Raw genomic sequence first — 15,060 nt, 5'->3', positions numbered from 1 at the left:
ACATAGCCCTAAAGAGGCATATGGGTAACCTCCCCCACAGGCCTATGCAGACAGAGAACATCAGGCCAGGCGGTGTGATGTGGGTTGTGTAGGCTATGAAGTCGCAATCTAATATATGTGACATTGGACGCTAAGATGTGTAGTACAGTAGCATGCCTCAAGCCAGTACGATAGGCAACAGTAGAGACTGAAATGGTGTACCGTACATAGCAGTGCAGGCATAGCAAATGTGTATAAGTGTCAGGTGAACCCCTCATCCTATGTACACCCACAGTAACAATCAGGTGTTCCCCCAGGTAGAAATGTACAAAGAGTAGCTGTCCCCCCTGCATGTAGAAATGTTGATAAGTCTATGCAAAGTGTCTCATGGAAACCCTGCAGGCACAGCATGATCCCTGTTGATCCATGACACAAAGGTGAGCCCTGCTGTAAAAATACAACTTGATTTTCCATACACATATAGTATAAATGTCTATACCAGGCGTGCTCACACACTCCAACAAATATAGTGGATTTCATTCAGCATCACACTGAAAGGTCATACTGGGCATGCTCACACACTTTAATAAATGAAGTAAATGTCAGGCAACAACATACTGAAAGGTCATACTGGGCATGCTCACACACATAAATAAACTAAGCAAATGTCAGGCAACAACATACTGAAAGGGCATACTGGGCATGCTCACACACTTATGCTAAATACGGAGGTGATAATAAGGGATCTATGTACAAATGTGGATAGTCATCTCTACTTCCAGAAACACATTCACAAAGTTGTCAGAAAATCATGCTATGTGTTCACACAAACTGCCAAGGTCTGTGCATGTAGGTCAAAGGAGGTTCCCACTACTCATCAGTCATCAGACGCGTCAGAGAGTACCACAACACACTTGCGATGAATCTGACTAGGCAAGTTCAGCAGCCAGAAAGACCACTGAAGTACCCTAACAAGAGGATTACTGGCCTCAAACAGTTGTCCCATGCAACAAGACTGAATGTAACCCAATCTGTTGCATACTGTCTACTCAGGAGATCTCTGCCCAACAGACAGGTCCATGTCATGGCTACACTCAGATCTGTTCTGAGTTGCAGCTCAATGGCACTAAATATACAGACCCAACTGATATTGCCAACATCCTGGCAGATAGGATCAGTGTTAACTTTACCCCCCCTCTCACCCATGAAAGAGCACATTTGTATAATGGAAGACTGAAAAGTTGCTGGCATCATAGCTGCACAGGTAAAAAAACACTCTCCAAAGCCAGTATCACAGCAGACATGGGATCAGATAACTTCCCAGGCTGTGTTCTACTCAAACCACAGAACGAGCAGGCACCACATTGACGTACCATGTGCAGTCATAGCCTCACCTCATGCTTTGTGCCTGCTGAATGGTGCACAGTGATGGTTATCCCAGTACACGAGGGTGGAGGCACCACTGACCGCAGGAACTAGCGCCCCATTAGCCTGATGAGATCGCTCTTCAAGGCCATGGAATGTATCATCATACAACTTATAAAAAATTACATTAGTAATCCCCAAACCCTGGACCACAACCATGTTGGATTTGTAAAATTCAGATCATGTCTCCTAAACCTGATAGATGACATTGAAGCAGTCACCAGAACTGTAGACAAGGGTAAGGTGGTTCGCACAGCCTATATAGTTCCTGCCATGGCTTACAACACCACACCACACTCTGGAAATATAGATAAACCCACTAAACTGGGTATAAATTGCTATGTCACAAGATGGGTTGCCAACAGGCTTACTGACAGAACACACACTGTGAAAGTAGCAGACTCCAAGTATGACTTTGGACCAGTGACAAGTGCAGTATCACAGGGTCCAGTCCTGTGTCTTGTCCTGTTTAGTATCTACTTCCCTGAAGTAAACTTTAACATGGAAGGTCTGTGGCTACTGAAGTTTCCAGAGGACTGCAAACTAGGAGCCATAATTGTAAACACTAAAGATGTGGACATCCTATAAAAGTGCCTCACTGAGACAGATGGCTGTTGTCAAATCCATGGGCTCTGGCTCAATGCCAAAAGGTGCATTGTCATCCCCTTTGTTAAAAACTCTGTAGCCAAGAACTACAACATAGGCGGTAGTATACTTAACACTGAAAGTGTGACAAGAGACCATGGGTCACAGGTGGACAGTGGACACAACTGTGATAATCACATCCCCACAGTAGTCAGGAAACCCTTCTATGTGGCACACCTCATCACAAAATGTGTCTCATGCAGAATAGAAGAGGACATTGTTCCCCTCTACTCATCACTCACTAGAACTATAATAGAGTACAACACCACTTTTGCTATGTACCTCACAAGACAACTACAACAACTGGAAAGCCTGCAGCAATACCTCATAAAGAGCATTAGTGGCCTGAAATACATGCCATACACAGACCATCTCAAAATGCTCCATCCGTACTCCCTTGCATATCGCCTACTCAGAGGTGTTCACTGCCTAACATACAGAGCTATGTCAAACACAGAGCTGCTGGACATGCTCCATGTAAAACACTCACAATCCCTCTGACGTTCGGACCCAAAACCACGAGTGAAATACAAAAGGAAGGGGTGTACCCATTTACCTTATGGATACCCACACCTTCAGGTTAGTGGCACAGCATGAGGCCTTGGAGACAATGCAAGTTCAACTAACATTGCGCAAAGCTGCTCATCAGATTGTAGCCTGCTACAGATCACCTACCTTGTCTCAAGAATCTCACTCAGTATTCCTGAGAACAGTGGAAAATATAAAGGTCCTATCAAACACCATTATATGAGGAGATTACAACTACCCAAATATTGAGTGGGAGAAATACTCGTGTATAACGTCCTTTGCCCAATGTTTCCTAGAGTTTAAAAACTCTAACACCCTGGAACAGCTGGTCACCATGCCCACTAGATGTGACAACATTCTGGACATGATCATCACCAACATGGGGTACCAGTGTTCCACAACAGAGATAAACCCCTCGCTGGTAATATCAGATCATAAAGTAATCACACTGGACAGCCACATCCAGCCCCCCCCCACCCAGTCAATGAAACCACTGTGAAGACATTTTCAAAAGCAAACTGCACACTTCCCAAGACCAAAGTGGAAAGTTCCAAAGCCCTCTTGCTATAGGATAATGGTATACAATCTGCCAAATCATTTACAAGTGCATCCTATGAGCATCTACAGGGATGCCTGGATCGAGACATCACAAATAAAACCAAGACACACTCCTACAAAAATAAGAAAACAATCTGGTGGTTGTTGCCCATAAATAAGCTAGACAACAGAAGGAGGAAACTAATACATGATAGAGCCAATTTCACTAAAGGAAAGGCATCACTGATCATTATTAGGAAGAAACAATGATCGCTCATAAAATAATCCAAGGACAGTTTCTAAAGACAAATTGCCAAGGAATGTAAGAATAACAACAACAAAGCCTTCGGTAGCTATACCAGACATGTAGGTGTCAACTTCCAAATATGCTGTCAGCTACTGACAAATGGCAAGATATACACTGAACCAACTTCCATTGCCCACATCCTGGGGGACAAGTTCAGTGTAAACTTCTCCCCATCACCCCCAAAAGGGCCTGTGTCCATCACAGAAGGATGCAGAGACCCAGACTTCATGGACATGCAGGTAAAGACAGCCCTCTCCAAAGCTAAGAACACAGCATCAATGGGACTGGATGGTGTCCCAGGCTGCGTCTTACAATAGGCCCAAAAGGAACTACACCCTCACTTATATTCACTGTCCAGACTCAGTCATACCACAGGCTATGTACCCAAAGAATGGCATACACTAACAGTCATCCAGCTCCACAAAGGAGGTGCTACAACAGCACCTGGAAATCATTGCCCTGTATGTCTACTCAGCCTGGTCTACAAAGCCATTGAGCAAATTGTCATGGAACCCATAAATAGAGACATTAGGGACCTCCAGACATTGGACTCTACACAACCTCGCCTTGTTAAAGGCAGATCCTGCCTCCTAAACATAGTTGACGTATTTCAAACAGTTACCAAGGACATAGATGGAGGCGAAAGTAGTCCACACAGCCCACCTGGATCTCACTAAGGACTTTCTACACCATTCCCCACTCTGTCATCATGGACAAGCTTACCAGCTTGAACATTAACAGCTATGTTACAGGATGGGTGGCCATGTGACTCATCAAACACACATGTTCAGAGTTGCGGGTGCCATGTCCGACTCTAAGCCAGTCACAAATGCATCCCGCAGGTCTTGGTCCTGGGACCACCCCACCTGTTCAGTCGACACTGCTCAGAGTTACAGGCAAGCATGGGATGAGTATGGCTGAACAGGTTTGCAGATGACTGCTAACTGTGGTCCATAATCGACTCTACGACTGACACACACATCCTCCAGAAGGGTCTTACAGAGACAGATACCTGGTGTCAAAACAATGCCCTCAAGCAGAATGCCAAAGAATGCATAGTCATCCCCTTTGGCTAAAACAAAGTGCAAACAAATTAGCACATAGGTGGTACTCCAATATGTACGGAGAAAGTCATTAAGGCCCTGTGGACAAAGGTAGATAGTAAACTCTCCTTTGATGATCACATGGCCAAAGTGTTTAGACATTCCTTCTATGTAGCCCACCTAATGTAACCCACTTTGTCTAGTCTGATGATGTCACCATCCTACAAATATACCTGTGGAAAGTAGAACTTGCAGTAATGTGTATAGTGCATTGTGTAAATGCGTACACCTGTAATATCATAAACCAGTTAGGTAGGGGTTTGAATCCTGCACTTGACAAGTGTGTGTGTGTCTGTTTGTGTGTGATCTTCTTGAAGAGGAGCAACCTTTTTGGAGAGTACTCAAACACCTTAAAAGTGGTATACTAATCTTTGTCAGGTTTGATGAAGTCACAATCCTTCAAATATACCTGTGGAAAAGAAAACTAACAGTAATGTTTATAGCACATCGTGTAAATGCATACTCTTGTAGTATCATAAACCCGTTAGGTAGGGGTTTGAATCCTGTACTTGACAAGTGTGTGAGTGTTTGTGTGTGATCTCCTTGGAAAGGAGCAGCATTTTTGGGGAGTACTCAAACACCTTAAAAGTGGTATACTAATCTTTGTCAGGTCTGATGATGTCACCATCCTACAAATATACCTGTGGAAAAGAGAACTCACAATCATGTGTATAGCGCGTTGTGTGAATGTGTACTCCTGTAGTATCATAAACCAGTTAGGTAGGGGGTTGAATCCTGTACTTGACAAGTGTGTGTCTGTTTGTGTGTGATCTCCTTGGAGAGGAGCAACCTTACTCAAACACCTTAAAAGTGGTATACTAATCTTTGTCAGGTCTGATGATGTCACCATCCTACAAATATACCTGTGGAAAAGAAAACTCACTGTAATGTGTATAGCGTGGCGTGTAAATATGTACTCCTGTAGTATCATAAACCAGTTAGATAGGGGTTTGAATCCTGCACTTGACTTGACTTGTGTGTGATCTCCTTGAAGAAGAGCAACATTTTTACCTGTGGAAATGAGAACTCACAGAAATGTGTATAGGGCGTTGTGTCAATGTGTACTCCTATAGTATCATAAACCAGTTAAGTAGGGGTTTGAATCCTGCACTTGACAAGTGTGTGTCTATGTGTAATCTCCTTGCAAAGGAGCAACCCTTTTGGAGAGTAGTAAAACACCTTAAAAGTGGTATACTAATCTTTGTCAAGTCTGATGATGTCACCATCCTACAAATATACCTGTGGAAAAGAGAACTCACAATAATGTATATAGCGTGTCGTGTTAATGCATACTCTGACTCTTGATAAGTCATCCTTCATAATTTCCAGCCTCTCCCAGTCCTCAATAGAAGTTGTTAGTAGTGCTAAATTACTCAGAGTAACCATTGATGAACACCTGAAATTTAATAATCATATTCAACTAAACATAAAGAAAACTCATCAGAAGCTCGGTATGCTTTATAGAAATGCAAACTTTCTTACTCCATCTTCAAGACTAACTCTCGCCACTACCTTCCTTTTCCCTTCTCTACTGTATGGTGCTCCTCTTCTATCCAATCTCTCCACTTCTATCTCCTCAAAACTTGAAAGTTGCTACTACAAAATTGCCAAATTCGCTACTAACTCTGCTCATTCTACACACCATTGCATCTGCCTCCGTAGTCTTCAATGGCTAGAACTCCCTAATCAACTCAATTTCCTCCAACTTACTACTGCACACAAACTAATTTTTAAATCCACTGCTTGCCCAGCATTATCTAATATCTTAACCATATACACTCCTCCAAGGCCCCTAAGATCTAGCCACCAAAATCTTATTTCATTATACAAACCCAAACGACCCCCTGGCCAACTCCTACTTTCCTATACTACAGCAAAAAAATGGAACTCACCTCCTTCCCTTCTAAGAGTCACTACAAACTACGAACACTTCAAATCTCTTCTCCATTCTCACCTCTCCCAAAATTGGAAATGTAATTGTATACTTCCTACCTAGATCTCAATATATCCTAGTTCCACCCCCCCCCGGTTCCCCTTTTTCTGACACTCTCCCTAGCTCCCCTCTCTCTTCTTCACTATCTCCTCCTTCCTCCCTGATTAAACCCTTTATTTTCCTTCAAGTGCTCTCATCCCACTGCCCACTTGTATGCTTACTCTCACCTTTAAATCTTTTGCCTTTTTCTCAAGGTGTTCTCCTGGACTCAATCACAAAATGAACATTAGTTTATCTGTTCTTTTTCTATCCTCTTCTGGACACCTCTCCTTTAATTTATTTGCTTCTTCTTCACTTCTCCCATGCTTCCCTGCTCTTGCATTCAAACTCTATCTATAATTTCCTTTTTCTTTCCTACTTTACTAACATTACAGTTGCATTAATATATCATTTTCTTATGTATAGTGACCAATGCACCTCATTTTTGTTTGGAGATTGTTAAAGTATTATGCTATTAGAACAGAGAGAGTTTTTGTGTGTAATGTATTAGTTTAGAGCTTTTCTGCTGTGTTTTGTGTGTAATGTATTATCATGGAGCTTTTCTCCCTGGGCCTCCACTGAAAACGGGCTTTCGGGCCCAGTGGACTTCCCCGGTTATCAAACTGGAAATAAATAAATAAATAAATAAATAAATAAATGAAGTAGTTAGGTAATGTTTTCAATCCTGCACTTGGTGAATGTGTGTGTGTGCTCTATGTGTGTGACACTGTTGGTCAATGTGTTGTGGGTTTTGCTTTTACTACTGTATAACAACAGTATGTGCATTGCACATGTGAGGTAGCTGTGTGGCAAATACATATACGTACATGTGACCTCAATTATTGCATGTGTGGGAAACCTGCTTTCTCCAATAACACATCTGTCATCTTTGCCAGAGTGTGCTGCTGCTTTCCAGACCTTAGGTCACATCTGTATGCTTGTGACAAGGCCAGCCACTGTAGTGATCCCTGGCCTAGGTCATCTGTGTCAGACACACTCATTATGGTTTCTATTGAATTGTGTGAGTGAGGGTTTATGGCCGAGGTATATGTCAGACCTGTTCAAATGCAGCAAAGTCTGTCAATGATGGCTATTCTTTATAGGTGTACAACAACCTTTGTGGATATGCATGCAGAACCCATGATTGCTTATGTGATCCACCGAGGGATTTCAAAATACCTTTGGAAATGTCATTATCAAAGGAGAGATGACTTAACACTTGGTTGCATGTACACATCGGTACCTGTTCTTCATGTTGGTGGCTAATACCTATGTGGTACTATGGGGATACTATGTTCTGTAAAGGTGGATGACTATGCTTTGGTTGGCTTATAGCTTTACAGCATGGGTTTGACAACAGGTATCTGTCTGTATGATACCCTTGTGGAGGATGTGTGTGTCATCTGGAGAATGCATCACAGGCCACAGTATACATTACCAGATGTGGACGGACATATCCCTACTGTGATTGCTTGTACCTAAGAGAGCTATATGCCAAACAGGAGTGGTCTCAGTAATGGGTTTAGGTAAATACCACTGGTTACTAGCATAGTATAGTACCTGAAGGATCCAAATGTTACTGTGTGTCCTACATCTGTGTGTCAGTTGTCAAGACATCATCTAACGATTGGTTATGGTCAGGCTGTTGAAGTTATGTATACTACCAGAATGCAAAACAATGACAGATAGTAAAAGTATCACCCACAGCACAGTGTCAAACCATGTCATGCACACATGTGTAGTCAAGTTCTGAAATGTGTGTAGTACAATGCATACTGGCCACCAATAGAAACTATGGAGAGTTACTGTGTAATACAGGGCATATCACCCTGCCCATGTGTCCACTATGCACGTACATGCAGACAGTGCACCTCCATCATGTTCACAAATATACATCTGATAATCTGTGCTACACACATCCCACACATACTGTCAACTCTCTAACACATGCTGCCAATACTACACACTTCAGCCAAGTGGCACATGGGTGGACAATACACTACTGAAACTAACCCTGGTGTAAACAATACTACATTGACAATCATAGCTTTAATGCATCATGCCTGCTCAGCTACACCTTCAAGCATATCATTACACTCTACTGCTGACAACATGCTAACATTGTTATACTGCTATAAAGTCACCCTGTGCATCAGCATCATGGTAGCCTGTTCCTGCATCAATGTTACAGATGACAGGAGGTGGCACAGGTTTTATCATATGCACAGGGGGTGATATTGGTTTGCCAGAGGCCTACAGTGAGCCATACAATCGACATGTATGTGTGTGTGTGTGTGTGTGTGTGTGTGTGTGTGTGTGTGTGTGTGTGTGTGTGTGAGGGCCAAGAGTACTGCTATGGGCCAATGTTGATGTAATTTGTGCGTGTATCATGCACACAGTTCCACCATGTGGCTGCCATATACGGGTATTTGTGGGACAGCCACAGACTGTACCTGCCGGGCTTTACAGATCACCTTCTCTGGCCATGGATACGGTGCCTGTGCCTGGCAGGGGTGCTACTGACACTATCCGGCACTAAGCCAGACTGGGTACTATCCCCAGAGGTAGATGGATGTACACTGGACCCAGGTCCCTGCTGGGACTGTCCAGAGCCATGTGCACATGGTCTTCTAGGACGTTCTATGGACAGCCCACCCCCAACATTGCTGGGGCTGGTACTGGCACTACGTGAGCGGCTGTGACTTGAGGGACATCTGTGGTGACTGCCAGCTGCTGATGTTGCTGGCATACATCCACGTCGACGACTCAACCATCCTGCACTGTCCTGACACATGGACATGACATTGCGGAGGACATCTAATGTCTCACCCCAATGTCTATCAGTGATTTCAGTGTAATTACGGATGGCACCTGCTAGGTCATGGATGCTATCAATTACGGCGGTGTTATGTGCCCTCTGTGTCCTTAGTCCCTGTCTGGTATACCGTTTCATACGTGCCTGTGCCTCCATGACAGCCTGGAACATGCATGACGTTGTAAGACCTGTGGCACATCTGCCAGTGGCTTGATGAGCAGCAGTACTCTGACAAGAACCCCTGGACCTCTGCTTATGTGGCACCCTTCCAGACATCTGGGTATGGCTGCTGTGTCGGGATGCATGTGCCATAGATACCACACTGTCCTGGCCAATGCCGACTGTACACTGTCCCTCAGCTAAGAACATTGGTGATGGATGTATTGGCAGTATGACTGTGTGCATGGATGGGGTGGACACTTGTGTACTGTCGATTGGTGGCCCAATGACAGACCCTGGCAAACATGCCTGTGCCTCAACACACCTATCATCATTATCACTATTCTGCTCAGTGACATCAGGTTCCCTGCTGCAGTGAACCAGCCCAAACTCAGCACCTGTGGGAGGAAGACAGGAAACACACTTTACGACCTGTACATGATGTCGGCACACATGCACACATGAACACATGCTCACATGCACACATGAATACATGAACACATGAACACATGCACACATGAACACATGCACACATGAACACATGAACACATGACCACATGCACACATGAACACATGAACACATGCACACATGCACACATGACCACATGCACACATGGACACATGCACACATGAACACATGCACACATGAACACATGAACACATGAACACATGCACACAAATACACTCCTCACACACACACACACACACACACACACACACACACACACACACACACACACACACACACACCACCAGTAATCCAGAACATACTCAATAGTGGGTGATGGTGGGGTACAGTATCACAAGCCAAACAGTCATATCACATGTGCCAGCATGCAGGACATGTGTTGCTCAACAGCATGCAGTGAGAGTGTAGACAGTCCTTGCTAATAACAGTATACATGGCTTTGATGCATGTGTGTTGTTGTTCAGTAATTGGTCTCACCCTGGAACGCAATGTGTACATGGACACAACATTGATGTGCAAGTATTAAAACCTCTGCAATGTCCTGTGCACCATCACTCACAGGTATACATACCATGGCTGGATGTGTATCTGTGTGTCACATAGATATCAATTTCTGATTAGAGTGTCTGTGTCTTTAGCAGATAATTGTGGATACAGGTTTAGCACATGCATGCTATGTATACACACAGGATGAGTGGTGCATGTATAACTGATGGAATACCATTGATCAACATAGCCATTGCACAGTGGTTATGGTGAGTGTAGGACATATTGTGGACATGCCAGTGTCAGCCATGACATGGCATGCTACAACCCAACTGCAACATTAAACATCACACATACACAATGTGTGTCATGTGACCTATACACTCAATAGCATTAAAGACATATGTGTGTCACTTTGTACAAATGGTGATTGCTATGCATATTGTGTATAGGTGCATATGTTTGCACACACACAACATTGAGGTGCATAGCAATAAATGCTATGTGTAGTACTGTGGTCACTGTAACTGGATGGGGTGTAGTACCATGAGCCATCATCATGCAGCATCATGTGGTCACTCAAGGCTACTAATGTGTGCCAGACTGGCACATAGCAAGCTGTACCTGAACTGCAGTACCATGGCTACATTCACCATTTCACAGCCAGTTGTTACATGGGTTTGTAAGGTGCCCAATAGGGGGCATTGCCTAACATGAATGTGTTATGTGCTGAAGAGCGTCGCACAGCCACATGAGAGGCCTCTACCCCTCAGGTATATGATGTGTGCTGTGTGGATGACATTTGGGAAACTGGAGTGTGACCTTACAGCAGGTGTCTGAATGTGCCATGTGTAGCATGTTAACGTGTACTGTGTATGACACAGTTGTGTATGTTGTGTGCATGTGTATCGACTCTGCCTATCCAATGTCCACTACAGTGCTGCCACAATTGTCTGGTATGTTCTGTGTATTGCATGTGTTTCAGGCAGCTACTCACGTTACTGAGATCTGCATAGTCTCACAGCAAACATGTACAGCATGCATTATGCGCAGGTGTGTGACGTGTACATGGCCTACACCTCACCTACGACATGCACATTTAATTAGCAATATTAAATGCAGAACACACTCACCAGCATGGGTCTGCTGCCTTGCTGTCACAACAGAGGGACCTACAAGGATCTGAGACAGTTTGTCAGTGGCAACAACTGTGGCATTACTACTGTGTGTTTGCAGTTTTACAGTAGTACAATGGCTGACAGTCAAAGGCCTGCAGATTATATTCCTAATTATTAGTATTGCACAACACTAGGCACCACATCTTCTAACTACACAGTACACATCTCACATAAGAATGATCTACCAATAGAGGTAACAGTAGTCTACAACTATGCCATGTTACCTGCATGCTCCATGTCAACTTGCTGGGTGGCTCCGGCCTCCATGATGATACATGTTAGTTGTTGTTAGCCAGGAGCCACTTGGCTCAGGAGTAGCTCCTCCACTCTGGTGAGGGGGGAATGGATGGCTACCCCACCACCTGTGGCAAGCTGTTGTCTATGGATATCAGACGCATGCTGCCGGACATGTCTAATTAAATCACTGCAGTGATGGCGTACCTGCTCATATGCCTGGTTATGCACGCCTATGTCATTTACCCTACGGACAAGATCTTGCCACAGTGCAGTCCACTCATGCTGATCCTGGCTGGTTCTTGAGAACAGCAGGGCATTGTGCTGCACCAAGCAGGCTGTAATCTGTTCTTCCTCTGCTGGGCTATATGAGGGATTATGATGATGGGCTATGACCCTGGAAGACAATGAAACAATATGTGTGAGCAAGTCATGTGGCACACAACATTCTAAAGTACAGATATCAATTATCTGCCATATATAGCAACCTATTGGCTGTCAGAGGATACACACTTTCAGTACCACATATCAGTGCTCAACCCACAACTGCCTGACAGTGCCTGGCACACTCTAAATATCAAACCATGTTTTGCACAGCAACAAAGATAAACCAGTATGTAAAACTATACAACAGTACATGGCACACTGTATGTGACACAATGCACCACCTAGCCACAAGAGGTATATATCAAGCTAATGCATAAAGAAACTTGTAATCCATTACAATGATTGTAAAGTCCAGTTACAGTATTACCAGTATACCACACTAGTCGTTGATGGCAAACCCCTGCCTAACATATGTGCACATTCATTAATATAGGTGGCATACTGCTGTACTAGACTATACATGTTGCTAGATACGCACTTATATCCTATAACACACATATGACCGAGGCCATGGTACAGGCATACCCACACACACACATCAGACATACATACCAGACACAAAGGTATGGCAACCCAGATGACCTTTACCTGTGTACCATACAGTACTGTGTCTCAGTAGTTACAAAACCTTATGCCTGAGGTATGTAATCTGTGAGGACTACGGGGAACACACAAAACAGTGGTTCCAGGAAATGTGGACATACACCATACTGTGCTGTTTAGGAATACAGCTCCAAGTAGTACAACAGTTCATACAGGAGTTGGATTCACCAGCAGTAACACTCAATAAGCATACATGTACTGCTGTAGCCTACAATGGGACACCCCAGTCAACACCGAGGGACTACGTCAGACCATATGGCATACTGCTTTTTCTGCCTAGCAATAGCATACACATCTTTTGCTGGGATCACAGCTAGGACACATAATACCATGACAAAAACAGTTTCACACTTAGCTACCACACATATACAGAACTGACACATTCACCAACACATTCACCATCACACTCAGTCAATCTCACATAGCAATTATTGCAACAAGTACATGTGGGTGTGTATCGGTTTATAGGTAGGTAATAGGCTATTGACCCTAGGGCCTATAGATGTCTAGCCATACGCTACCCTGGCCTTTGACACACAGGTAATTTCATTTCACGTGGCCCTGTCAAGCAGGGCCATAGAGGAGATTCCTGGGGTGTATTTCCTATCTCCCATACAATCTTCAGGATTATTTATGACGACTGCTAATTAGGAGCTTTGTTTGCTATTGATAGGTGTTTTTTTCCAGAGTATGGGATGTCTCTGAGATAGGAATCTATCCCTCCAGCATGTGCTGTTTATTGAGGTCACAAGGTTTAGGTCTCTAGAATGTGTAGCTCATAGGGATTGTGTTCTCTTTACGTGGAGTATGTCCAACAGCTCTGGGTTTGGCATAGCTTTGTATGTTAGGCAGAGGTCACCTCTGGGTAGGTGGTATATGACACAGTCTAGCTGTGGTATTGTGAGACGGTCTGCATAGGGCATCTGTTTGAGGCCAGTATTACTCTTTGTAAGGTATGTCTGGGTCCTTTCCAGTTGCTGTAGATGTCTTGTGAGGTACATACCACATGGGGCATTGTACTCTATAATGGGTGTTATGTGTGTTGAGTAGAGGGGAACACTGACCTATATTTCCCTGGATGACACACCTTTTGTGATGACGTGTGCTACGTAGACAGATTACATGACTAGTGTGGCACTGTGATTATAAAAGGGGAGACTACTGTTCACCTGTGTCCCATGGTCTCTTATCACACCTTCGGTGTTAAGTAGACTACCACCTATGTGGTAGTTCATGGGTACAGAGTTTTTGCAAGAAGGGATGCCAATGCAGTGTCAACATTGAGCTTGAGTCCATGGCTTTGTCACCAGGCATCTGTTGCAGTAAATATGACCCCCCTCTCTCTCTCTATATATATATATATATATATATATATATATATACATATACACACACACACATACATATAGGTACATAGTTTCATAGGTTCATAATAGGCTAACTGCCCTTGCGAGCCATTTTATGCTTAGCCAAGTATCCCTTGTGAGACTCAAACCCTGCACCTTGTGTTTGTAAGGCAAACACCTTAACCATTAGGCCACCCTCCCAAAGCAAATATAAACATCCATCGGTGTACATACAGATATACATATAGGCACATATACAGTCCACCTTTCATGGTGGGAATATCAATTATGTGAAGGTTGTGAGGTATACAGTTATGTCATAATATTGCGCAGTGTTGTGCGGAATGCATTGAAGGTGTTCTCAGCCCATGTAGCTTTAGCAGGCCTCACTGGCTGCAACACTGTAAACCTGACGAACCATACCCACAGTGTTTAACCACCACATGTCATATACCAGCACTGTATGCTGTCTTGTTTGCCACACACTACAACCTACATAGAAATATGCACATAACAACCTTCAACAACATATATATGTCCACCTTTCACAAACAGTTGCAGTATGTCCCTTGCTCTATGCATATGTACAGATGCTAATATATCTGACACAGACAGATCTCTCTGTATGTGTGTGCCATACACACACAAGGACCACACTGTTGTAAGTCCGTGTACCTCATGGCTGACCTGTTGGGCCTTGCTGCAACATGAACAGGTGTCACATGTGAGCACACAGTAATATTAGAGGGTGTATATATAGCTGCAAATGCTAGATTAGCATACTAGCCTGGTACAGCTGTTGCCAATGCTAAGCTAAACGTTAATATGACTATCATGCATTTGTTACTCTGTCACATCCATGTTTACATAACTGTATGCGCTACTCC

Source organism: Protopterus annectens, chromosome 7.part0 (genome assembly GCF_019279795.1).
Source record: "Protopterus annectens isolate FY-2018-M chromosome 7.part0, PAN1.0, whole genome shotgun sequence".
Taxonomy (NCBI): Eukaryota; Metazoa; Chordata; order Ceratodontiformes; family Protopteridae; genus Protopterus; species Protopterus annectens.
This window is presented reverse-complemented; position numbering follows the sequence as displayed.